The sequence below is a fragment of the Eleutherodactylus coqui genome, chromosome 1, assembly GCF_035609145.1.
Source record: "Eleutherodactylus coqui strain aEleCoq1 chromosome 1, aEleCoq1.hap1, whole genome shotgun sequence".
Classification (NCBI taxonomy): domain Eukaryota; kingdom Metazoa; phylum Chordata; class Amphibia; order Anura; family Eleutherodactylidae; genus Eleutherodactylus; species Eleutherodactylus coqui.
Genome location: NC_089837.1, coordinates 172,786,896 through 172,814,634, shown reverse-complemented (window position 1 = coordinate 172,814,634; position 27,739 = coordinate 172,786,896). Strand labels below are relative to the sequence as shown.

The following is a 27,739-nucleotide window of genomic DNA, read 5'->3' as shown; positions in this document are numbered from 1 at the left end:
GCTAAAAGGGCGAGCCACATACCGCTAATGAGCTCAGAGTTTGAGCAATCCCTGGGCGATCTGTCAGATGGCGAACTCTTTGACCGTCCCCCTGACGCCAGGGATGAGAATAAAAAGTACTATTTCTCATCTGGGGACCTGGTTGACCCGATCAAAGCAGTCAGGGATACGATGAAGGTCGAGGATGTGGTCGAGCAAAGGTCCGTACAGGACGACATGTCCGGCGGGCTCAGACCAAGGAACCGCACAGTGTTTCCGGTTAATGATACCCTGAAGAAAGTAATCAGGGATGAGTGCGCTGCGCGGACAAACACCTCTATTTGTCCCGCGAATATAAAGAGGGACTCCGCTTTGCGGAGAAAGACATGAGCATCTATGCGCGGTCCGGGAGCACGGCGGGCCACAGGTCTGACCGCCCAGGGTCCACCGTCGGAGCGGCGGACCAGAGGTCCTTGGGCCCCTCCTTCCTCTGCCACAGCTCGGCGCAGTTGTTTTCAGCTGGGAAGAGCGGCGGGCCACAGGCTCAGATGCCTCTCTCCTCCAGGCATGCCAGCGCGGTCGCGCGCGGCATCGGGCACAGGTGGCCATAATGGCCAAAAAGACAGCCCTGCCATTCGAGGACTCCTCATCTTAAAGACCTGATGGACAGGGTTGACGCCTTGATGAAACGAGCCTGGCAAACAACGGCCTATACGCTGAAGTCCAATATCGCAGCGACTTCTGTGGCGAGGTCGATGTTCCTCTGGTTGGGGGAACTCGACGACCAGAGTAAACAGAAGGCCCCTAGAGTTGCGTTACTGGAATGCTTGCCTCTACTTAGATCAGCAACAGGCGGTCTGGCTGAAAACATGGAAAGCAGATATGGCTTCCAAAGGAAGGCCGTGTAACATCTCGGTTTCATGGCCAGCACATCTTTGGCGCGAACTTGGAGGAGATCCTAAAAAGAGCTACCGACAGGACCTACAGTTTCCTGGACCAAGCAAGAACGGGATTTCCCCACAAACCTCAGCCACCCTTCAAGCCATAACGAGGCAAAGGAAAGACGGGGTGCTGGTCCTACCCCAAAGGAGGCAGGAGTAAGACAAAAACAACCCCTTCCCCTGTAGGCAAGTACCAGATGGGGGGCAGACTATTGAGCTTTCCCGGCCCCCACGTAATCCCCTGCCCTGCAGGGTATCTTTAGAAATGAAATTTCTAAGGTACTACAGATGGGGGCGGTAGTCCAGGTCCCCGCAGTAGAACAGGGCTTGGGGTTCTACCCACCCCTATTTCTGATCAAAAAAACCGAACAACAGTTTCAGATGATCCTTAATCTGAAGGGCCTGAACAGGTTGATTACCTACAAAAGGTTTAAGATGGAAACCATCAGGTCTGCAGTAACTCTGATCAAAAGAGGGGACTTTATGAGTACCGTCAATCTAAAGGACGCGTACTACCACGTCCCAGTCCTGTCGGAACATCACAAGTACCTGCGGTTTGCCATCAGGATGCGCAGCCGTGTACACCATTTTCAATTCCAGTGCCTACCCCTCGGAGTTTCATCGGCACCCAGGATATTCTCTAAAATAGTGGCAGAGATGGTGGCGCATCTCCAGGTGGCAGGCATAAACATTGTCCCATACCTGGACGCTTTCCTGGTAATGGCATCCGCGCCGAAGATCCTCAAAGAGGATACCAGCCGAATCATCTCCCTATGTCAGAGACTGGGGTGGATAGTTAACTTCCCTAAATCTAGTCTTCTCCCCGAGACGCGAAAGACCTCCTGGGGGTACAGATAGACTCAGCGTCTCAGATCTTGTCTTTGCCTCCACCCAGGCAGGAAAACCTCAGGCTGGCAGCACAGCAATGCGGCCAGAAGAAACAAATAACGATTAGGGACGCAACGAGGCTCCTGGGCCTCATGACCTCCTGTGTCGGTATTATTCCTTGGGCCCAGGCTCACCCAAGGACGCTACAGAGAGCCACCCTGGGCAACTGGGATGGGGCAACAACCTCTCTGGACCACAGAATGCCCGTGTCATCAGCGGTCACAAGGTCCCTCCGCTGGTGGCGGTCAACTGGCAACCTAGAGGCGGAGTCCCCATGGGTGACAGAGCCCTTCATCTCCGTAGTCACCAACGCAAGCCAGCCTGGCTGGGGAGCGCAAGTGGGGCAGCGTTTGCTCCAGGGCAAATGGGGTCCGACATTGCGTGCCTAGACCTCACATTTCAGAGAGCTTAGGGCCATCGGGGAGCATGTTAAGATCTTCTCGGATAACGGGACCTCCGTTTCACTTATTCACCACCAGGGAGGCACCAGAAACTTCCACCTGCTGAAATTAACAGCCTGGATTTTCCGAGGGGCCGAGTCCACGGTACAGTCCCTGACAGCGGTCCATCTCAAAGGATCCCAGATCCTAACAGACGACTTTCTAAGTCAAGGAGGCCTAGACCCCAGGGAATGGTCTCTGAATCAAGAGGAATTTCGTCTCATTACAGAAACCTGGGGCAGTCCACAGGTGGACCTGTTTGCGAGCAGCAAAAATTCAGAATGTCCCGCCTATTTTTCCCTAGATCCGAGGGACAAGTCCGAGGGGTTGGACGCCTTTTCCCATAGTTGGGATTTCAGTCTGGCGTACGCCTTCCCCCTTCCCCATACCCCTGATCCCGAGAGTTCTTCAGAAGGTCCAGCAGAGCAACATCACGCTGATCCTGATCACCCAACACTGGGGAAAAAAGGGCATGGTTTCCGGTGCTCCTAAAGCTCGCCATCTCGGAGCCAATCCGCCTTCCATCCAGGAAGGACCTTCTAGCGCAGGGCCCAGTTCTGCGCCCCAACCTAGAGAGACTGAACCTCGCAGTGTGGATATTGAGGAACAGACGCTAAGACAAGGTCTGTCCTCCAGAGTTATCGCGACTCTACGCCAGTCCCGAAAACCTGTAACCTCAGCTACTTATAATAAGATCGGGGAAAAAATTCTCCTCCTGGAGGGGGCTTGAGGTCTCCAATCCTGACACTTTGGTGGCGGAGATTTTGGACTTCCTTCAGATAAGAACCTGAGACCAGGAACCCTGGAAGTACAGGTAGCAGCGCTCTCAGCCATTCTAGACCAACCTTGGGCAGATCATAGACTGATCCGCAGGTTCATGAAAGCGGCAGAAAGAATGCGGTCAGTTAGCCGTAGTACAGTTCCCCCCCCCCCCCCCCCATGGGACCTGAACCTAGTTCTCCAAAGCCTCTGCAAAGACCCCCTCAACCTATCGATCAGATTCCAATTAGGTTCCTCACGTTTAAAACTGTGTTCCTGGTAGCTATCACAGCAGCAAGGCACGGAAGCGAGCTCCAGGCCTTATCTTGTAAGATGTCTTACCTATTAAGCCAGGACGATAGGGTCATACAAAAAAAACAGACCCCCGTTTTTCTTCCAAAGGTAGCCTCAAAATTCCACAGACAGCAAGAAATTATTCTCCCATCCTTCTGTCAAAATCGCCAAAACGATAGGGAAAGAGACTACCATAGCCTGGATGCAAGGAAGGCCATGCTATGCTACCCAGAGCAGACATTATCCTTTTAGGAAGGCTTACTGTCTTTTGTTCAATTTCAGGGGCCAGGCAGAGGAAGAGCGGCTTCTAGGAGACCCATTAGCCACCTGATAAAATCCACCATCCAGCAGGCCTACTCGTCCTGCAACAGCGCTATCCCGGAGGGACTCAAGGCCCATTCTACCAGGGCAGTATCCTGCTCCTGGGCAGAGAGGGCTATGGCGACGCCGGACCAAATCTGTAAGGCAGCCACATGGTCCAACCTGCACACATTCGCAAAACATTACAGGCCGAATGCGGACCTCTCCTCCGATCTCTCTTTCGGGAGAAAGGTCCTGCAGGCAGTGGTCCCTCTCCTAAAGAGTTAATCTGGTATACTCCATGTCTGCCGTCAGGATGACGCCGGGAAAAGGGAGTGAATTTCTTACCGAAAATTCCTTTTTCCCGAGTCATCCTGACAGCACGTATTTCCCTCCCAAAAATTCACACGTTTATATTAACGTTTATGCGGGCACGAATCTGTAGCCCAGAGGCTCCTATGTTGGACATTTCCTTTTATGCGGAAAATTTGTGCATATTATCTTGTGTTATGTCCGGGTAAGCTACCCTCTTATTGTTTATGTTCAAATGAAACTAACCATGTTATTTTTTTCGGAGCAAATAAATATCTTCCTTGATTAACCACGACATGTCCATGTAAGTAATTTAGAAGACACTTGTGAATGGGAGACGGGAGGAGCCTTTTTAAAGTCTCTTGCTTCCTGTCCCTACGAGGTCAAGGTGCAACCTCCATGTCTGCCGTCAGGATGACTCGGGAAAAAGGAATTTTCGGTAAGAAATTCACTCCCTTTTGGGTTAGTAGGGATAAGATATTCTCCCATATTAGTAGTAATAACACCTGAGTTGGATCCCAATTGTAATATTTCATGCAATTTTTTTGAAAAAGCAGTCGTGGGGTCTCCCTGTAATTTTTTATAAGTAATCCTATCCTCAAGGATGTGGTTAATACAATTAATGTATAGGGTAGTGTCCATGATAGTAATATTTCCCCCTTTATCTGACTGACAAATCCTGATGTCTTCATCTTTAGATAACCACGATAGCTCAATTCTCTCCCTCTTCGTCATATTATTGGATCCAGAATGTCCATATTGATTGTCCTTAGTTTGTGCTTGTAACGACTTCAGTTCTTTTTCCATAATCATTTGGAAATCTTCTACAACCTGTGTGCGGGTTTGTGTTGGATAGAAGTCAGGATTGGGTGTTTTTATGTTGATCCTGTGTGTAAGGACATCAGCTGTAACTGACTCCCTATGTAAATGATGTAAGTCCAAAAGGGCAGCTGTGTCTTTCGGGGTTAAATCCTCAAAGGTGTCCTGTATAAATTCTCCTTTAGTAGCTGGAGTAGAAGAGTCATCACTATTAGGGTGCGGGCAGACGAGCGCATAAACGGCGCGTTTTTGCGACCAAACGTATATACGTGACCATCTGAGGCAATGGTTTCGAATGTATTCGTTCACATGGGCGATTTTACGGCGCGTAAAAACGGCAATTCGAAAAAAAATGGAACATATGCGACCGAAATACGCGCCAACGCATATTCGATCGCCGAAAAGACCGTTTGCAAAGTAGGAACAAACGAAAATACGCTTTCTAGCTCTGGTCGTGATTGGTGAAAAACGATCGCTCGGGCGATTATACGTTGCGCTCGTGCGAACGTAAATACGCCTACGCTCGTCTGCCCGCACCCTCAATGAAATGTTTTTTCACCATTAGATTGCGGACAAATTTGTTGAGATCCAGGAGAGTATGAAACAGGTTGAAAGATATATCAGGAACAAAATTGAGTCCTTTATTAAGTGCATTGATCTGATTTTGTGTCAAAACCCGTGGTGTGAGGACTATGATGTTATTGTCCTCTATTTGTTTCTCCTGGATGGATATCTTCTTCTTATGTCTGTATCGCTTGCGTCGTTTTTTGAAGTAGATGACTTATGCTGGACTCTATGGTCCTGTTCTTCAGAATATGAGCATTCCCAGCTGGAGGTATCATACGTTCTATCTGATCCTTCCTGATCTGAGGAGGAAAAGGTGACTGTAGAGTTACGTCGTGTGGGACCCCTCCTAGTTTTTAAAATGGATCTAGGGCGATGAGCAAGCCCATCTCTCCAACCATAGACTTTATTTTCCATATAGTCCTTTTTATCCCGTTCAAGTTTGGAACGTTTTGTTTTTAATATATTCTCTTCCAATTTCTGCATATTAATATTGATGTTATCCAAAAACTTTGTATATTCATCTTTTCCCATTGATTTTATAAGTTTTTCTTCAGATAGTTTAATCTCCTGTTTTAGAGTGTCCAGCTTAATCTGTTCCTGGTCCACTATTAATTTAATTAATTCCAAAGAGCAGGTGGATAGGGCTTGATTCCATTTATTTAAAAATTCCCCATTATATAGTGTGGTGGGGATTTTTTTGAGGCGCAATCCTCTAGGAATCATACTTAGTTCCAGATACTTAACCAGTGAGTTCCTGTCCCACCAGGTTTTAATTTCACTCCTCTTTTGTTTTTCCAGGTTATATCTTAATAATTTTATATCCTGATCAGAGGAAGAAGATGCTGTATCAGTCATGTTGAACATTTGTGTCAATTTTTGCATCCGAGATTGTAATACATGTCCCTCTTGTGAATCCATATTCAGAAATAAAGGAAAAGAGGAATGAAAAAAAGAGAAAACAAGGCTTCATTTCTTTCTCTTTTTCTTCTTTTAGTGAATGAGCCCCCTGATCAAAGCATAAATCAATTGTGGCTGTGCTTTATAATGCAAATATCAATCAGTCCTGCATTGCAATAAGTAGGGAGCAGCCTACTAATATATATATGCGTAATGTAGTTCCAAAAGGAAAATCAAGACTGCGGGAGGTGGCCAGCAGTCTTGAGGTGGCCCGCAGATGTAACGGAACTATGTTGTGCGGTGATTCTTCTCTAATTAGAGCCGTTCATTTATTACAGAGCCCAGAGGGTTGGGTGTGGTAGGAAGCCTAGGCCACTAAGGTAAAAGTAAAGCGCGCTGGGCAGTAATCCACCTAGTCGTGATGGCGGTATGCCTTTAGCTGTCACTTTACCCCCCAGTGGGCCCAGTGGGTACTCATTGCACCGACCTCGGAAGGACAGAAGGCTGAGTCGACCCTGAGCCGGCTACCTGACGTACGCGGGGATTGAACCTGCACATCTCAGGTCGTGAGCGAGAGCTTAGCACTGCAGCACTACCACTGCCCTAATGCTCTGCGCCACACGAGGCTCACAATGTAACTAGGTGCCCGTTTACATCTATAATCCTGGTCCAGTGTCTAGCTTGGAAACGAGATGCCATATAGACAGGCGTGGAGGCTCTGGTACCCTGCTGTACCACCTCTAGCTTGGATACAAGATGTGCTACGGTGTGGTGGGGCATGGATGCTGTAGTGCTAAGTTGGGCCACCTCTTGCTTGGATTCAGAATGTGATACGGGCGGGCATGGAATCCCTAGTGCCCTGCTGGGACACCTCCAGCTTTCGTATAAGATGTGATACGGGGGTGGGAGAAGGGGAAGGTAGCTGCAGCAGCCTGTTTCACCGCCTTTAGCTTGGATACGAGATGTGATCCCGGGGGGCATGGATGCTCTAGTGCTAAGCAGGGCCACCTTTTGCTTGGATGCAAGATGTCATACGGGCTGGCATGGACTCTCTAGTGCCCTGTTGCTCCAGGTTTCATAGAAGATGTGATACGGTTGGGCACGGAGGCTCCAGTTCACTGCTGTACCACCTCTGACAGATGAGCCGTCATCAGCTCCCTTCCGACAATGCTTTCAGTTTTCAGGCCCCTGGGGTTCAGCTGCAGCGCCACCGGCCGCACTGTGTTCTAATGCCAATTTGGAGCCGTTACCCTGGGCCCGGGCCTATGGCTGCTTTGAGATGCCCATAATGAATCGCCTTGCGGGTGGTGCTACACTAACCGTAAAGCTACAGTGTCAGTCAATCGCAGCGCTTGCGTAGTGACGCACGCTAAGGAGCTGGTGGAATAAGCAGATAGGCAGGGGACAAAGCCACTGTTTTTCCAATGGCAATCTCCTAATGGTTAATTTCGGTTGGCTCTTTCAGGGTTTTCAGCACGCGGAGCTAATATTTCAGCACAAATTTTGTGTTCTGTTGTGATAAGTAAAATGCGCGCGTCTCCCCAAGGGCAAAGACTCTGCGGTTGGCGGCATAGAGATAGTGCTCAGGTTTACAGTCACGATTGGGCGGTACTATGGGTCGACCGCCACAACGGCAAGGGGGTGCGGCAGTGGAGCTGTGAGGCCCGGCGAGCCAAGCCAGGTGAGGGTCAGCGTCACCCATAGCCACCTACGTTTTTGGTGGCTAACAGCGTGGTGGGCAGTGCAGCGTTCGGGTTCCGGGTAAAAATGGCGCCTTGGCGACATGTGCAGAATGTAAGAGGCCTGTAATGATTTTCTGTGGTCTTCTGTATGTACAAACTGTTTGGGTTAAAATGTACGTCCACGGGAGTGTGGTAGGGAGATTGCAGTGTGTAACGGAACTATGTTGTGCGGTGATGGTTTGAGTTTTGTCGGTTTTGAATTCTTCTCTAATTAGAGTAAAAGGCTGTGAGATGAGCCGTTCATTTATTACAGAGCACAGAGGGTTGGGTGTGGTAGGAAGCCTAGGCCACTAAGGTAAAAAGTAGAGCGCGCCGGGCAGTAATCCGCCTAGTCGCGATGGCAGTATGCCTTCAGCTGTCACTCTACCCCCCAGTGGGTACTCATTGCACTGACCTCGGAAGGACAGAAGGCTGAGTCGACCCTGAGCCGGCTACCTGACGTACGCGGGGTTTGAACCTGCACATCTCAGGTCGTGAAGCAAGAGCTTAGCACTGCATACAGTTGGTCAATTATTCAGTCTGGCCCTGCCTCTACCCCTGGCCACCACACTGCCTCTTCCAACCTGCCCTGCTGCTGCACTTGCCTCCCCCTCTGAAGACCTGTCCTCAGTAGGCCTAGCAAAGCAGGTGGGGTCAGTCACCTCATCGTCCAGCTGCTCTTCCTCCAAATCCTCTGTGCGCTCCTCCCTCGGACTTACTGCCCTTACTACTACCTCACTGATAGACAACTGTGTCTCATCGTCATCGTCCTCCTCAGCCACTGAAAGGTCTTGAGACAGTTGCCGGAAGTCCCCAGCCTCATCCCCCGGACCCCGGGAACTTTCCAAAGGTTGGGCATCGTTCACGACAAACTCCTCCGGTGGGAGAGGAACCATTGCTGCCCAATCTCGGCAGGGGCCCGAGAACAGTTCCTGGGAGTCTGCCTGCTCCTCAGAATGTGTCATTGTAATGGAGTGAGGAGGCTGGGAGGAAGGAGGAGCAGCAACCAGAGGATTTAGAGTTGCAGCTGTGGACGGCGTAGAAGACTGTGTGGTCGATAGATTGCTGGATGCACTTTCTGCCATCCACGACAGGACCTGCTCACACTGCTCACTTTCTAATAACGGTCTACCGCGTGGACCCATTAATTATCAGATGAATCTGGGGACGCCAGAAACGTGCCTCTCTCCTAATCCCGCAGCAGTCGGCTGCGATACACCTGGATCAGGAGCTCGGCCTGTGGCCACACCCTGACTTGGGCCTCCGCGTCCTCGCCCGCATCCTCTAGGCCTACCCCTACCCCTCAGCATGGTGTATTACGAGATTAACAGTAACAGAACGCTGTATTTAAATGTGCCGCTTATTGGCCTGTGGTTGGAGGCTGACTTCGTGTACGTAACGCACAGCAGAGGCAGGAAACAATTATGCGCAAGGCTGGGTATTAATTCACCAACTACTACCCCCAGCTGAGACGCACAAATATTGTATATTTTTGAACTTTTTGGGAACAACCACACTGCCTGTAATATACACTGTATTTCGATTTCCCTCTTGGAGGCTGACTTCGCGTACGTAACGCACAGCAGAGGCAGGAAACAATTATGCGCAAGGCTGGGTATTAATTCACCAACTACTACCCCCAGCAGAGACGCAGTAAACTGAAGGCAGTGACAGCAAGCCAAATATTGTATATTTTTGAACTTTTTGGGAACAACCACACTGCCTGTGATATACACTGTATTTCCATTTCCCTGTTGGAGGCTGACTTCGCGTACGTAACGCTCAGCAGAGGCAGGAAACAATTATGCGCAAGGCTGGGTATTAATTCACCAACTACTACCCCCAGCAGAGACGCAGTAAACTGAAGGCAGTGACAGGCAGGCCAAATATTGTATATTTTTGAACTTTTTGGGAACAACCCCACTGCCTATATAGCCAGTATATCTCTTTCACCTTTCCCACTGTCCCTGCCTCACCAGTACTGCCCCTATACTCTGTAAAATGACTGCAGACAAAAAAATTGTGCAACACTGCTCCGAGCAGCCTCAACAGTACTGCACACGGTCAGATGTGGCCCTAAGAAGGAACGTTGGGGTTCTTGAAGACTAAAATAACACCTAATGCTCTCCCTATAACAGCTCCAGCAAGACAGCACTTTCCCTGATCTCTGTCAGCATGCATCTGTGGTGAGCCGCGGGCGGGGCAGATTTTAATACTCGTGTGTCAGCTGATCTCCCCAGCCACTCACTGCAGGGGGTGGTATAGGGCTGGAACGTCACAGGAGGAAGTTGTAATGCCTTCCCTGTCTTTCTATTGGCCAGAAAAGCGCACTAATTTCTCAGGGAAGAAAGTGAAAGTAACTCGAACATCGCGTGGTGCTCGTCTCGAGTAACGAGCATCTTGAACACCCTAATACTCGAACGAGCATCAAGCTCGGACGAGTATGCTCGCTCATCTCTAGTATGCACACAATAACTGGAGTGGCTAGACTTCCCAATCTCAAGTATCTGAATATGGAGAACAACAAACTGATGTTCTTCTATGAAAACTTCTTCACACATTTTCCAAGCTTACAGTATCTCAGGTTAGCTGGAAACCAATTTGTTAAAGTTCCACCACGACTACTTAAATCCCTCCTGTCCTTGAGCTTAGAGAGGAATCTTATAAAAAGTGTGTCTATAAGAGATTTAAAGCAACTGGAAAATCTTTTTGATCTTAATTAGAGATGAGCGAGCACCAAAATGCTCGGGTGCTCGTTACTCGGGACGAAATTATCGCGATGCTCGAGGGTTCGTTTCGAATAACGAACCCCATTGAAGTCAATGGGCGACCCGAGCATTTTTGTATTTCGCCGATGCTCGCTAAGGTTTTCATGTATGAAAATCTGGGCAATTCAAGAAAGTGATGGGAACGACACAGCAACGGATAGGGCAGGCGAGGGGCTACATGTTGGGCTGCATCTCAAGTTCACAGGTCCCACTATTAAGCCACAATAGCGGCAAGAGTGGCCCCCCCCCCCTCCCAAAAACTTTTACTTCTGAAAAGCCCTCATTAGCATGGCATACCTTTGCTAAGCACCACACTACCTCCAACAAAGCACAATCACTGCCTGCATGACACTCCGCTGCCACTTCTCCTGGGTTACATGCTGCCCAACCGCCCCCCCCTCCCCCCCACAGCGCACACCAAAGTGTCCCTGCGCAGCCTTCAGCTGCCCTCATGCCACACCACCCTCATGTCTATTTAGAAGTGCGTCTTCCATGACGAGCAACCGCAGGCACACACTGCAGAGGGTTGGCACGGCTAGGCAGCGACCCTCTTTAAAAGGGGCGGGGCGATAGCCCACAATGCTGTACAGAAGCAATGAGAAATAGAATCCTGTGCCACCGCCATCAGGAGCTGCACATGTGGGCATAGCAATGGGGAACCTATGTGCCACACACTATTCATTCTGTCAAGGTGTCTCTGCATGCCCCAGTCAGACCGGGCTTTTTAATTCATAGACACAGGCAGGTACAACTCCCTATTGTGAAGTCCCTGTCGACCGACAGCATGGGTGGCTCCCTGGAACCCACCGGCGATACACAAAAATATCCCATCGCATTGCCCAACACAGCTGAGGTAGTAATGTCGTGCTTAATGCAGGTGGGCTTCGGCCCACACTGCATGCCCCAGTCAGACTGGGGTTCTTTACAAGTGGACACATGTAGGTTAAACTCCGTGTGCACCTACAGCATGGGTGGCTCCCTGGAACCCACCGGCGGTACACAAAAATATCCCATTGCATTGCCCAACACAGCTGAGGTAGTAATGTCGTGCTTAATGCAGGTGGGCTTCGGCCCACACTGCATGCCCCAGTCAGACTGGGGTTCTTTACAAGTGGAATCAGATGCATTTATAATTCCCTGTGGACCCACAGCATGGGTGGGTGCCAGGAAGCCACCGGCGGTACACAGAAATATCACATTGCATTGCCCAACACAGCGGATGTAACGTCAGCTGTAATGCAGGTGGGCTAAAAATTCATTTGATTACACTGTAGGCGAGGGCCCACAAAAATTGCTGTATCAACAGTACTAATGTACATCAAAAAAATTGGCCATGGCCAACCAAGAGGGCAGGTGAAACCCATTAATCGCTTTGGTTAATGTGGCTTAAGTGGTAACTAGGCCTGGAGGCAGCCCAGTTTAACTAAAAATTGGTTCAAGTTAAAGTTTCAACGCTTTTAAGAGCATTGAAACATAAAAATTGTTTAGAAAAATTATGAGTGAGCCTTGTGGCCCTAAGAAAAATTGCCCGTTCAGCGTGATAGGAGGAGGAGGAGGAGGAATATTAGACACAGATTGATGAAGCAGAAATGTCCCCGTTTTGGATGGTGAGAGAGAACGTAGCTTCCATCCGCGGGTGCAGCCTACGTATTGCTTACGTATAGCTGCTGTCCGCTGGTGGAGAAGAGAAGTCTGGGGAAATCCAGGCTTTGTTCATCTTGATGAGTGTTAGCCTGTCGGCACTGTCAGTTGACAGGCGGGTACGCTTATCTGTGATGATTCCCCCAGCCGCACTAAACACCCTTTCCGACAAGACGCTAGCCGCAGGACAAGCAAGCACCTCCAGGGCATACAGCGCTAGTTCAGGCCACGTGTCCAGCTTCGACACCCAGTAGTTGTAGGGGGCAGAGGCGTCACCGAGGACGGTCGTGCGATCGGCTACGTACTCCCTCACCATCCTTTTACAGTGCTCCCGCCGACTCAGCCTTGACTGGGGAGCGGTGACAGTGTCTTACTGGGGAGCCATAAAGCTGGCCAGGCCCTTAAAGACTGTTGCACTGCCTGGGCTGTACATGCTGCTCGATCTACGCACCTCCCCTGCTACCTGGCCCTCGGAACTGCGCCTTCTGCCACTACCGCTGTCGGATGGGAATTTTACCATCAGCTTGTCCGCCAGGGTCCTGTGGTATAGCAACACTCTCGAACCCCTTTCCTCTTCGGGAATGAGAGTGGGAAGGTTCTCCTTATAGCGTGGGTCGAGCAGTGTGTGTACACCCAGTAATCTGTAGTGGCCAGAATGCGTTGAATGCGAGGGTCACGAGAAAGGCATCCTAACATGAAGTCAGCCATGTGTGCCAGGGTACCTGTACGCAACACATGGCTGTCCGCACTAGGAAGATCACTTTCAGGATCCTCCTCCTCCTCAGGCCATACACGATGAAATGATGACAGGCAAGCAGCATGGGTACCGTCAGCAGTGGGCCAAGGTGTCTCTTCCCCCTCCTCCTCATCCTCCTCCTGAACGCGCTGAGATATAGACAGGAGGGTGCTCTGACTATCCAGCGACATACTGTCTTCCCCCGGCTCGGTTTCCGAGCGCAAAGCGGCTGCCTTTATCGTTTGCAGGGAACTTCTCAAGATGCATAGCAGAGGAATGGTGACGCTAATGATTGCAGCATCGCCGCTCACCACCTGGGTAGACTGCTCAAAGTTTCGAAGGACCTGGCAGATGTCTGCCAACCAGGCCCACTCTTCTGAAAAGAATTGAGGAGGCTGACTCCCACTGCGCCGCCCATGTTGGAGTTGGTATTCCACTATAGCTCTACGCTGCTCATAGAGCCTAGCCAACATGTGGAGCGTAGAGTTCCACCGTGTGGGCACGTCGCACAGCAGTCGGTGCACTGGCAGATTAAACCGATGTTGCAGGGTGGCAGCGTCCGTGTGGGACTTGCGGAAATGTGCGCAGAGCCGGCGCACCTTTACGAGCAGGTCTGACAAGCGTGGGTAGCTTTTCAGAAAGCGCTGAACCACCAAATTAAAGACGTGGGCCAGGCATGGCACGTGCGTGAGGCTGCCGAGCTGCAGAGCCGCCACCAGGTTACGGCCGTTGTCACACACGACCATGCCCGGTTGGAGGCTAAGCGGCGCAAGCCAACGGTCGGTCTGCTCTGTCAGACCCTGCAGCAGTTCGTGGGCCGTGTACCTCCTATCTCATAAGCTGAGTAGTTTCAGCACGGCCTGCTGACGCTTGCCCACCGCTGTGCTGCCACGCCGCGCGACACCAACTGCTGGCGACGTCCTGCTGCTGCTGACACATCTAGATTGCGAGACAGAGGTTGCGTTGGAGGAGGAGGGTGCTTTAGTGGAAGAAGCATACACCGCCGCAGATACCACCACCGAGCTGGGGGCCCACAATTCTGGGGGTGGGTAGGACGTGAGCGGTCCCAGGCTCTGACTCTGTCCCAGCCTCCACTAAATTCACCCAATGTGCCGTCAGGGAGATGTAGTGGCCCTGCCCGCCTGTGCTTGTCCACGTGTCCGTAGTTAAGTGGACCTTGCCACTAACCGCATTGGTGAGGGCGCGTACAATGTTGCGGGAGACGTGGTCGTGCAGGGCTGGGACGGCACATCGGGAGAAGTAGTGGCGACTGGGAACTGAGTAGCGCGGGGCCGCCGCCGCCATCATAGCTTTGAAGGACTCCGTTTCCACAACCCTATACGGCAGCATCTCAAGGCTGATAAATTTGGCTATGTGGACGGTTAACGATTGAGCGTGCAGGTGCGTGGCGGCGTACTTGCGCTCCAACACTTGCGCTAGCGACGGCTGGACTGTGCGGTGCGAGACATTGCTGGATGGGGCCGAGGACAGCGGAGGTGAGGGTGTGGGTGCAGGCCATGAGACGGTCGTGCCTGTGTCCTGAGAGGGGGGTTGGATCTCAGTGGCAGGTTGGGGCACAGGGGGAGAGGCAGCGGTGCAAACCGGAGGCGGTGAACGGCCTTCGTCCCACCTTGTGGGGTGCTTGGCCATCATATGTCTGCGCATGCTGGTGGTGGTCAGGCTGTTGGTGGTGGCTCCCCGGCTGATCTTCGCGCGACAAAGGTTGCACACCACTGTTCGTCAGGCGTCTCGGTGAAAAACTGCCAGACCTTAGAGCACCTCGGCCTCTGCAGGGTGGCATGGCGCGAGGGGGCGCTTTGGGAAACACTTGGTGGATTATTCGGTCTGGCCCTGCCTCTACCCCTGGCCACCGCACTGCCTCTTGCAACCTGCCCTGCTGCTGCCCGTGCCTCTCCCTCTGAAGACCTGTCCTGTGTTGGCGTTGCAAACCAGGTGGGGTCAGTCACCTCATCGTCCTGCTGCTCTTCCTCCGAATCCTCTGTGCGCTGCTCCCTCGGACTTACTGCCCTTACTACTACCTCACTGCAAGACAACTGTGTCTCATCGTCATCGTCCTCCTCACCCACTGAAAGGTCTTGAGACAGTTGCCGGAAGTCCCCAGCCTCATCCCCCGGACCCCGGGAACTTTCCAATGGTTGGGCATCAGTGACGATAAACTCCTCTGGTGGTAGAGGAACCACTGCTGCCCAATCTGAGCAGGGGCCCGAGAAAAGTTCCTGGGAGTGTTCCCGCTCCTGAGCATGTGTCATTGTAGTGGAGTGAGGAGGCTGGGAGGAAGGAGGAGCAGCAGACAGAGGATTCGGATTTGCAGCAGTGGACGGCGCAGAACTGTGGCTGGACGATAGGTTGCTCGAAGCACTTTCTGCCATCCAGGACAGGACCTGCTCACACTGCTCATTTTCTAATAAAGGTCTCCCGCGTGGACCCATTAATTGGGCGATGAATGTGGGGACGCCAGAAACGTGCCTCTCTCCTAATCGCGCAGCTGTCGGCTGCGACACACCTGGATCAGGAGCTCGGCCTGTGCCCACACCCTCACTTGGCCCTCCGCGTCCTCGGCCGCGTCCACGTCCTCTAGGCCTACCCCTATCCCTCAGCATGCTGTATTACAAGTGATTTGATTTCCCAGGCAGGAAAGAAATTGGCGCAAGGCTGCACTCAACTGTAGCTGGTTGCGTCTGATTTTTTTACGTTCTCCACGCAGCACACACGTACCCAGAGCCCTTAGGACTGACAGAGGCAGGGCAAATATACTTTCTTCCCTTTTGTTTAAAAGGATAGGCCCACTGCGTCTATTCACTGAATAATAATTTTAATAACTGTGTTGCGGCCCTGCAAAAGTGTCACAGAAATTTACTGTTGCAGAGTTACTAACTGTGGCAGAGCAGGTATTTCCCAGGCAGGAAAGAAATTGGCGTAAGGCTGCACTCAACCGTAGCTGGTTGCGTCTGATTTTTTCTGAACGTTCAGCGCACAGCACACACGTACACAGAGCCCTGAGTACTGTCAGAGGCAGGCCAAATAGAATTTTTTCCCTGCTTTTTACAAGGAACACCCACACTGCGTGTATTCAATATATAATGTATGTCTTCTGGCCCTGCCTACACAATTCTATCCCTGTAGTATTAATGCCGGGTGCAATGGTCTGCACAGCCGATTTTGAGAAGAAAAAAAAAAAATGCAACACTGCTAACAGCAGCCTGGACAGTACTGCACACGGATAGATGTGGCCCTAGAAAGGACCGTTGGGGTTCTTGAAGCCTACACTAACTCCTAACACTCTCCCTGCCTAACCCCCACTTCTGTCCCTATTGCAGGGCGCAATGCTCTGCAGATCCAATTTTGGGAAAAAAAAGAAAAAATACTGTGCTAACACAGTACTGCACACTAGTAGATGTGGCCCTAAGAAGGGCCGTTGGGGTTCTTGAAGCCTACACTAACTCCTAACGCTCTCCCTACAGCAGCTCCAGCACGATAGTACTTTCCCTCAGCTAAGTCACAAGGCATGTGTGGCGAGCCGCGGGAGGGGCCGATTTTTATACTCGGGTGACATCAGATCTCCCCAGCCACTCACAGCAGGGGGGTGGTATAGGGCTTGAACGTCACAGGGGGAAGTTGTAATGCCTTCCCCGTCTTTCAATTGGCCAGAAAAGCGCGCTAACGTCTCAGAGAGGAAACTGAAAGTAACCGGAACACCGCGTGGTACTCGTTACGAGTAACGAGCATCCCGAACACCCTAATATTCGCACGAATATCAAGCTCGGACGAGTACGTTCGCTCATCTCTAATCTTAATCTTTCTGTAAATCAGTTGTTTTCAGCAGATGGTCTACAAGTTGTCACCAATCTTACATCTTTAGATCTCTCTAAGAACCAACTCTCCGCTATCCCTCAAAAACTACCCTCTAAATTACAGAGACTTGACTAAAGAGTAACAGAGAAAGACATGAGAGACCTGACCAACCTTCAACATCTTTTCCTGGATAATAATGGCATGGTTGTATTTGAGGACAAATCACTTCAGTGGTGTGTTCACTTGTCCAACTTGGCTATGGAGCAGAATCTTCTAACTTCTATTCCGTTACGGTAAGTACTTATTAAGCCATTAAATTGAATGTTTTCATATTAAATTGTAGTAATTTAAAGGGGCTTTCCAGAAGTCCAATATTGATATCAATATTTGATCAGTTGGAGTCCGCCACTTGGGACCATGCCAATGAGCTGTTTGAAGAGGCCACAGCTTCTTCACTGCATACCAGGCAGAACATCACACGTCATAATGCGGGTGCCGGCTATGCCAGCTCAATCCCATTCACTTGTCAGGCGACATGACGAATTAATGCGACATCGCTGGCCTAAGAGTAGGCCACAGTGCTCACCTGAGTGCTCTCGTCTCTTTACACAGGTGAATGGTGAGGGTCCTGAATGGCAGACCCCCACTAATCAGAAATTGGTGACATATTCTAAGGATAGATCATTGATATTGGAATCACAGAAACCCCTTATAAGAGGATTTTCTCATTGTAACAAAGTCTGACATGCCAATCAGATGTGTCACAATGATTACATCTGTGGGAGTAGACGAGCTAGGGCCAATGCATTATCCAACACAACTGGGATGTGGGACTAATTTCAACACTCCTGTCAATAGTCATTATTTTGCTTCAGTCAGTGGTCTACATCAGAAGTATTCACCAACATATACCGCTAATGGAGGCCTCCAACATATGCCACCTTATAGGCTTTCTGTGGGATACTTTGACCAAAAACTCTTATTGTAAAACAGGGTTTTCATTTTTTTTGTACATCCTTCTGTTTCTTGGCAACTTTTAGGCTTCCATTTACTCTTACAAGGTTGGACCTTAAAGGAAACAAGATAGATCATGTTGGAGTCCATGATGTAAAACATTTGAACCAACTTCAAGTTCTGAACCTTCGAAACAATAAGCTCACTTCTATAGGTAATAAAGTTTTAGAATCCCTGCCTCGCTTGAGACACCTCTACTTAGATGGGAACCCCTGGAATTGCACCTGCAGTCTTCTTACTGTTAGAAGATTGCTACTAGAAAAAGGAACTGACATTAAGGAAGGGGAGTGTGCAGAGCCACCATATTGCCGTGGGGAGAGGTGGATGTCTTCTAATTCCATGCTAAGACAGTGTGAAACTTCCTATACTTTTGACAAAGGCAAAGAAATTAAGAAAAAACTGAAGGTTCCTGAGGTATCAAATGGGAAACCTCACATAGATGATGATGAGGATTATGATACAGAATACTGAAGTACTTTTTATCCCCATGACATTTATTGGATATGGACTTAAAGGGATTGGCTCACCAAAGCCTTTTTTGGGAAAATAGCCCTGCACATTCCAGTTTTGGTATAGCGGAGGACACTCATGGGCACTTCTGCTTCATTCTCTTCTATGGGATTGCCGAAGACAGACAAGTTCTATATCTTGCATTGAGAAGGCTTCCATTACAAACTTTTAGGCCTCTGTTGTTAGGTAATAGTGTTATGGTACTTACTGATGGTATCAATTTGTATAATAGGTAAACATTAAAATAGATTTTCTGAAACATTTTTTTCAAGGTGAAATGGTATTCGTAATTCTAGTCATAATACATTGCCTTTGTTTTTTATGCTACACATTTAGAGCTACTTACCAAAAAGGAGACTTTCATGGCATATCCACAGGATATGCCATGAAAGTCTGATAGATGCAGGTCCCATCATTGGGAGCTGCATCTATCTCTAGTTCTAGCCCCTCACAGACTTCAGCTTAGCGGAATACAGTAGCTGGGGGTGGTCAGGACTTAAGGAAACAAATCCGACTGTGCTACAATGTTCTCCCATAGAAGTCAATAGGACTTCAGTTTCCATAACTCAAGAGCTGCAAATTCAGCATAGCGTACCGGCCTAGGCTGTTTCTGAAACTCATTGACTTCTATGAATGTCATTAAAGCCAGGTGATGCTATGTTTGGTGCGACAGTGACAGACGGCGGCAGAGGCAGCACACTTTTATTTCAAAAAAAACTTTACTTAACAAAAGTAACTTTATGCCTGGCTTTCACTCCATAGGACAGTGTTTCCCAACCTTTTCAGCCTTAGGGCATCCCTGGAGAAAATTTTCTTTACCAGGAGACACCCCTACCAAAAAGGGTGTGTGGCAGGGGGGTAGCTAGGGCATGGTTTATCACGATGTATGAATTTACTTCTGATATTCTGGGCACCTGACAGCTTAGAGTGAGTGCAGTGCAGCACCACTTGCCACTTCCACATCACCTGACCAGCAGCATTGAGCTCACTAGTGGCAATAGGTCTTCAGCTATCAGCGCACTCCTTTCCCCAGTATGCAGTGGTCTGTACTGAGCACAGTACCGCTTGACAGGTGATGGCCCATCCTTCAATACTGCAGGAAAGCAGAAGTTTTAGTAGTGTGACATGGTGGAAAACACGGGAGGACAGATGAATCCACAGACCAAGTTATCTGAGGAGATCTTTTCCCAGGCACTCTTCTTCTCACTCTCTCAAACTCTCTACCGGTGCACACTTACTTTCTGGGATAGGCACTCAGCGTTGCACGATGGGCTTTCACGGACTTGCGGTTTCTCTCTTGGTTCTTAGCAAAGAGACCTGGGTAGATAGGGCCAGGACACACAGGTCATTCATTCTGCTTCTTCCATCTTTCCTACACACAAACTGTAAGTGTCTGTGTGCAGACAGGCTCCTCTCTCGATCACACCAAGTAGCAGACTAATAAAAAGACCAGACAAGACCCCCAATTATGTACCTTGCAATTACATATATACATCAAGGTCACGTGACATACAAAAGATACATTTCCAGACATAACCCAGACAGTAACCTATTCAGTGCTGCAGAGGTGCAATACACATCATATTCACTCACATAGAAGACACTGACAGCACAAGACATACATAGATCATTCAGAAACGTCTAGAAAGTTCTGTACACTAACTTCTGTACACTACATCTCTCTAACCCCGGAAGCCTTGGCCTGGTATCCTGGTATCTTAAATGTGTACCATGCTGCAACTTTGGTTCTGTAATTCCATCCTGCAGCTTCTGGTCTGCTATTCTGTGCTGCAATCTCTTCTCCATCTTTCCATAATGAGTTACTCCATGATGCCCCGATTTAGGTAGGACAGTCCCACTTTTGGACCCTGTGTCCTGCTTTCCCCAGGGTCCCAGTTGGAACAGCCATTTGTCCCACGTTCAGGACGTCTGTCAACCTTAAAGTGGCTACCAAACGGAGTGCCGCAGCTCCCTGGCCTGTAATCACTCTGTGGTGCCGCTGTGGAATGCACACACCGACGACAGCATTTGCATCTGGGATCTTCCTCTCCTCCTCCCATGACCTCTCCTCCTTGGTTTCACAAGAGGAGAGGAGAAGGGAGGAGGCACTGCCGCAGGCGCGCACACACACACTTCTGCACGCAGCAGCGCCAAGAAGAGGAGCAGTGGTGCTCAGAAGACCAGGAGGGGAGGGTAAGTACATGGCTTTCAGGGGGCTTTATTACTATTGGGGTCGACATAGGGGACACTATTATTAATAGTGTTCTCTATATCAGCCCCAGTAGTAATAGTGTTACTACTGAGGCCACTGTGGGTGTCACCCTTACTACTAGGGCCACTGTGGGGGGGGGGGGGTCCGGCCGAGGGGGCAGACCGGCCGGGGGGGGGGGGGGGGGTCCGACCGAGGGGGGCCCCGGCGCGGGGCAGACCGGCCGAGGGGGGCCCCGGCGCGGGGCAGACCGGCCGAGGGGGGCCCCGGCGCGGGGCAGACCGGCCGAGGGGGGCCCCGGCGCGGGGCAGACCGGCCGAGACATTTAATTTACTATACTCACTTATCTTTCTTTTTTCCCAGATTAGCTCCACCCAAGCCAGAAGCCCCCCTGCTCCATCCAAGCCAGAGGTTCCACCCAAGCCAGAAGCCACCCTGCTCCACCCAAGCCAGAAGCCACCCTGCTCCACCCAAGCCAAAGGCTCCACCCAAGCCAGAAGCCCCCCTGCTCCATCCAAGCCAGAGGTTCCACCCAAGCCAGAAGCCACCCTGCTCCACCCAAGCCAAAGGCTCCACCCAAACTAGAAGCCACCATGCTCCACCCAAGACAGAGGCTCCACCCTGCTCCACCCAAGTCAGAAGCCACCCTGCTCCATCCAAACCTGAGGTTCCACCCAAGCCAAAAGCCACCCTGCTCCACCCAAGAGAGAAGCTCCACCCAGCTCCACCCAAGACAGAGGCTCCACCCAAGACAAAAGCCACCCTGCTTCACCCAAGCAAGAGGCTTCTACCAAAACAGAAGCCGCCCTGCTCCACCCAAGCCAGAGGTCTCACCCAAGACCGATGCCGCCCGGCTCCATCCAGGAGAGACGTCTGCCGGCTGCACCCAACACAGACGCCACCCCATAGTTTAAGTGACTATTTGTACCTATAATGGCTGGCAGGCAGAATGTTTACGAATTGTGAAGTCAGCATTGCCAAAGTATTTGAAACTTTGCCAAGTTTGTAGCGAACACCAATTTAGCTGACAATTAAAGTCCTATTGTTTACTGCAATGTGTGCAGTTTTTTAATCCACCTGTACATGGGGTACACATATTTACAGTAGTAGCCTGTGACTTGGCTGTTACCTACGGGCCCTCTAGGCTCTGAGCTGGGGATCATACTCTGGCAGGCTCAAGAGCAAGATGAAGGTTGATGAGAAGGCATATTGGCATTCATTGCTAGGCAACTACTTAAAGGGGGAAACCACTGGCATTGCTACCAGCCACCCGTCCAGAGCTTGCAGATAGTTTAGCGCAGCACTGCTTCTGTAGGTCTCATTGAAATGAATGAAAGTGACAAGGACTGCATAGCACAGTACACCATGCAGTTTCCGTAATTCACAGAATTTTGTTAACAGTGTAGTGCGCTGGGCTACACCGTTTCTGTAGCCCCCATTCATTTCAATGAGATCTACAAAAACAAAAAGCGCTCAGTTCTGGGTTATTTTTACTGATACTCCAAGAATTGCCATGTTTTTGCATCTTGGCCATGAGAAGCAGAGGGGGGGGGGGGGGATATCACATTTTGGAGCAGTCTGGAATTTTTACAATTTACGGTCTCTTCCTTAGGATAGGTCATAAATACTTGATTGGCTGGGATCTGCTACTTGGGATCCCTGCTGAACAGTTGATTGCCGGGGCTAAATTAAAGGGGTTAGGTCTGCTGTAGATCTGCATCAAAACCTGTGTAAATGATGCAGACTTTCCACAGCAGAAAATCTGTATGGAATTCTGCACTAATTCGGCTATGTGTGAATGTACCACTAAGGGCGTTTTCACATATGACTGATTTGCTGTGGATTTTGTTGCAGATTCTTGTAGACCCCTACAGTGGATTCCACCCTTGCAATTCTTTTCAAATCACCAAAATAATTAGCTTTCTTTATATATTTATATTCCGCAGCGCTTAATCAGTATGACTGCAGGTGGCAGTTGATTACGGTTATCAGGAATTTCAGTAGGTAGGACAGGGGGCATGTTATCAGGCAGAGTACAGACGGGTTTGGTTTAGGAGATGTGGTATGCCTCCCTGAAGAGGTACGTTTTTAGAGCATGCCTGAAGTTTAGTGTGTCAGTGATTACCAGGATAGCTTTTGGTAGTGCATTCCAGAGGGCAGATGCTGCTCTGGAGAAGTCTTGGAGGCGGGAATGAGAGGTTCGAATTAAAGGCGCTCTTAGTCTGATTTTGATAGTGGAGAGGAGGGCGCGGGCTGGGTGGTGAATTGAGATGAGGGAAGCAATATAGGGCAGCGCGGTACTGTGGAGAGCTTTGTGGATAAGGGTAGTAAGTTTAAAGTATGCAGTATGCAAATGTGTTATTGCACAATAGTATTACAAGCCTCATATATATTGTGAACCACCATAATTGTACCGAGCCCTAGAATACGGGTAACATGTTGTACCACATGGTACTGTACAATTTAGAACACAAAGAGACAGTTATGGGTCACGCTAGCAGTTTTGCCTCAGTTTAGGCTGATCCATTTTTGGAACACAGCAACAAAATTACAACTGAATTAAATCGATCTTTTTTCACTAAATTTTAATTTTTTTTAAACAGAACGGAAGTAATGAAAGCAGTTTTCAGTCTGCTTTTAGTTTTTTAAAATCCCATTGAAAACAAAGTGGGGGGTGGAGCCATTTAATTCAGTCTTAATTCCTTTGTTCTGGACCAACTAGAGAAACATGGAAAGCCTGAATGTAGGTAAAACTCTAGTATCACTGAGCCCTTAAAGAAGTTTTCAAATTGTCAATTATTCATGGCCAGTTCCTTATGATAGATCATCAATAGTAGATTGGTGTGGGGTGGAGGGGGTGGGTCCTGAATGACATACCTTTTGCTAATCAGCTGTATGCTGAGCTGGCACACTTCTGTACTGCCCTGATTTCTGCAGGAAACAGACAGCTCCGTTTTCACTGCAGTGGCCAGGCCTGGTATTGCTGGCCAAGTTCCCCTTGAAACAAATAGGAACTTGGCCTGCAATACCAAGCCTGGCCACTGCAGTGAGAACAGAGCTGTTCGCTTCCTGCGGAAATCAGCTCAGCGCACAAGTACATTAGCCCAGTGAACAGATAATCAGTAGGATTCCTGAATAACAGGCTTCTTTCAATCTACTATTGATGCTCTACGCCGAGGACAGTCCATAAATAGTTTACAACTGGACAAACCCTTTGAATTATTCAACATAAAAATTAAATACAAGGTATCAAAGTAGTCTTAACTGGGAGAATATATTGTGCAGTATAAGGCCTCATGCCCACGGCCGGCTTGGATTCAGACCCGGTGCCCCGGCAGTGACCCCCAGAGACCCATACTCACCTGTCTGAATCCGCCACGAGTGTCTCAGCCGGTGTGCAATGCAGGGCATGACATGCTGGAGCTGGGCTATGACGCGGATTCCCGCAATACTTCTGCAGCGCTCATTGCAGAAGTGCCGCAGGACGGACGTCTTCCATTGATTACAATGGAAGCCATCCGCGCGATTTTCCGCACCAAATAAAGCATGCTGCAATTTTTGCCTGTGAGCGGAAAATTGCAGTTGATTTCCGCTCGTGGGCAGGGGGGAATCTTCTATACATAGCATGCTATGGACGGACATTGCTGCGGAATTTACGGTGGGCGTCTGACCACAAATTCCGCACTGAAAATCCATCCGTGGGCATTCGGCCCAAGTGCTAACTTTAAGAAACTAAAACAAGAAAGAGAGAGAGCAACTGCGGTTTTTACTACCAACTCATTCTGAGCAACGCCACAAAGCCTCCACAGCGATGTCACTAGGAGTATTAAGCTGTGGGGGAGATTTTACTAATACTGGAATGTGTTACAAACCTTGCCACATGATCAGAGGCGTAACTTGAAGCTTCTGGGCCCCAATACAAAACCTGTAACAGGGCCCCCAACTATAATGGTTTATTCACATTACTGGGCTCCCTATATGGGGAAGAGAGGCCTTATGGGCCCCCTAAGGGTCCTGGGCCCGGGTGCAACCGCATTCCCTGCATCCTCTATAGTTACGCCAGTGCACATGATGCTCCTAGCTTATTAAGAGCCCATTAATCGTTATGCCACATCTTGGTGTGCCCGTCCATGCACCAGAATATCACATTTACACCATAAATGCCAATTACTAGCATAAAGTAGATAAGTGAAATTAATTTTTCCAGTGGACGAGGTTTCCTGAAGTCTCATCCACATTCCTGGTTCTGTGAAATACTGCAGATTGTTCCCAACAAACTGCAATGGGGAATCCACAGCATTTCCAGTGTTCCCATCTCCGAAGGGGTTATACAGTCCAGCAGAGGCTCCTCTCTGTATGTTACAGTATATTATCCCGCTGTATGGAGGGGACATTTCTCACAGCAACATAAGTAACAACTCATCCCAGCAACCCAAAATACCTCCTGAGCGCTAGCAGGGTCATACTAGCAGCACAGACCCAACAGCAGACTATGCACTGGTCATACCCCTCCTGTCTGCTCCAGTCTTATAGCCATCACTCACTAGTACTCCTCCATGCTAGCAGGGTCATACTAGCAGCACAGCCCCATCAGCAGTCTCTGCCCTGTTCTTACCGCTCTTGTCTGCTCCGGTCTTAGAGCCATCACTCACTAGTACTCCTCCGTGCTAGCAGGGTCATACTAGCAGCACAGACCCATCAGACGTATCTGCATTGGTCTTACCCCTCCTGTCTGCTCCAGTCTTACAGCCATCACTCACTAGTACTCCTCCATGCTAGCAGGGTCATACTAGCAGCACAGACCCAACAGCAGACTATGCACTGGTCATACCCCTCCTGTCTGCTCCAGTCTTACAGCCATCACTCACTAGTACTCCTCCATGCTAGCAGGGTCATACTAGCAGCACAGACCCAACAGCAATGTATGCACTGGTCATACCCCTCCTGTCTTATAGCCATCACTCACTAGTACTCCTCCATGCTAGCAGGGTCATACTAGCAGCACAGACCCATCAGCAGCCTGCACTGTTCTTACCCCTCCTGTCTCCTCCGGTCTTATGGTCATTACTAGTACTCCGTGCTAGCAGGGTCATACTAGCAGCACAGCCCCATCAGCAGTCTCTGCCCTGTTCTTACCGCTCTTGTCTGCTCCGGTCTTAGAGCCATCACTCACTAGTACTCCTCCGTGCTAGCAGGGCCATACTAGCAGCACAGACCCATCAGACGTATCTGCATTGGTCTTACCCCTCTTGTCTGCTCCGGTCTTACAGCCATCACTCACTAGTACTCCTTCATGCTAGCAGGGTCATACTAGCAGCACAGCCCCAACAGCAATCTATGCACTGGTCATACCCCTCCTGTCTTATAGCCATCACTCACTAGTACTCCTTCATGCTAGCAGGGTCATACTAGCAGCACAGCCCCATCAGCAGTCTCTGCCCTGTTCTTACCCCTCGTCTGCTCCGGTCTTACAGCCATCACTCACTAGTACTCCTATATAAAGAGTCAGCTCGGCTCACCTGGTCAGTCAGAGCAGCAGGTGTAATTCATGGGATGGAATGAGGGTTGGGGATCCACCCAACTTTTCCCCAACCAGTTCCAGGACTGTCCTTATGCTGGACTGGGACACAACATGGTTTTCATCTATGTTCAAATACAATGGGGCTGATTTATTAGGACCAGTAACTGTGACTGGTTTATGCCTCTTAACCCCTTTGTGACCACCCTATAGACTTTTTACATCCTAGTTTAGTGGGTTTTATTCCCCAGGGATGTAAAAACACGCTCGCTCTGGGAATTAAAGGGGTTGTCCCGAGGCAGCAAGTGGGTCTATACACTTCTGTATGGCCATATTAATGCACTTTGTAATGTACATTGTGCATTAATTATGAGCCATACAGAAGTTATCAAAAGTTTTATACTTACCTGCTCCGTTGCTGGCGTCCTCGTCTCCATGGTGCCGACTAATTTTCGCCCTCCGATGGCCAAATTAGCCGCGCTTGCGCAGTCCGGGTCTTCTCCTCTTCTCTATGGGGCTCCGTGTAGCTCCACCCCGTCACGTGCCGATTCCAGCCAATCAGGAGGCTGGAATCGGCAATGGACCGCACAGAAGCCCTGCGGTCCATGAAGACAGAGGATCCCGGCGGCCATCTTCAGCAGGTGAGTATGAAGACGCCGGACCGCCGGGATTCAGGTAAGCGCTGTGCGGGTGGGTTTTTTAACCCCTGCATCGGGGTTGTCTCGCGCCGAACGGGGGGGGGGGGGGGTTAAAAAAAAAAAAAACCCGTTTCGGCGCGGGACATCTCCTTTAAAGCCACATGGGCTGTGGACGTGACAGCTCCATGCTGTCGGCTAGCCGGAGGTAGCCGACAACCAGCAGCGGTCATGGGGGTCCGCAGGAAGCCCCCTCAGTCACATCGCATAAAAGTGTAAAAAAAAGGAAATATAAGTTAAAGATTCAGCTCCCCTCATGGATCGGATCAATGAGGGGAGGTGAAAGTACTCAAACCCATCCTCCATGATGTCCCGCAACGTTCTGGTCCTTCTCGGACCTGATGTCGCCTTCTGCACATGCATGCCGGACATCATACGTCAGGCGCATACACAGAACGGTTCGCGCCCCAAGCTGAGAGCAGAGAGATATCTCTGGGGACTGATGTATGCAGTTTCCGGTCACATGATCGCTGCTATCCAATGGATAACAGTGATCATTTAAAGTAAAAAAAGAAAGAAAAAGTTTATTAAGATTAAATTTCACCTCCCCTCACAGATCACATCCATGAGGGGGGATGAAATTATGTACCTAAGGCGCCCGGATATAACCCGGCTTCTGTGCATGCATCAATTGCCAAAATGGCGGACGCATACACAAAAACCACGGATTAAAGGGGTAATTTAAAATCTCCCTGCTCCTGGCTACTAAACGTAGCTGAGAGCCTGGAGATCTCACGGGGTCCGCGTTACGCGGTTCTTAGTCACGTAATCACCATTATGGCAATGGATAACGGCGATCACGTAAAAGTAAAAAAAAACCTAAAGTTTCACCTCCCGTCACGAATCTGAACCGTGAGGGGAGGCGAAATAACTTACCTAAGGCCTCTAGGAAAATCCCCGACGGGATTCTTATCCGCT

The 27,739-nt window shown here is 49.8% G+C and overlaps 1 pseudogene; it reads left to right on the top strand.

The window, feature by feature from the left end:
* Positions 1–27: 27 nt before the first annotated feature.
* On the top strand, positions 28–18,360 carry LOC136633064 (nephrocan-like; annotated as a pseudogene).
* The last annotated feature ends 9,379 nt before the right edge of the window (positions 18,361–27,739 follow it).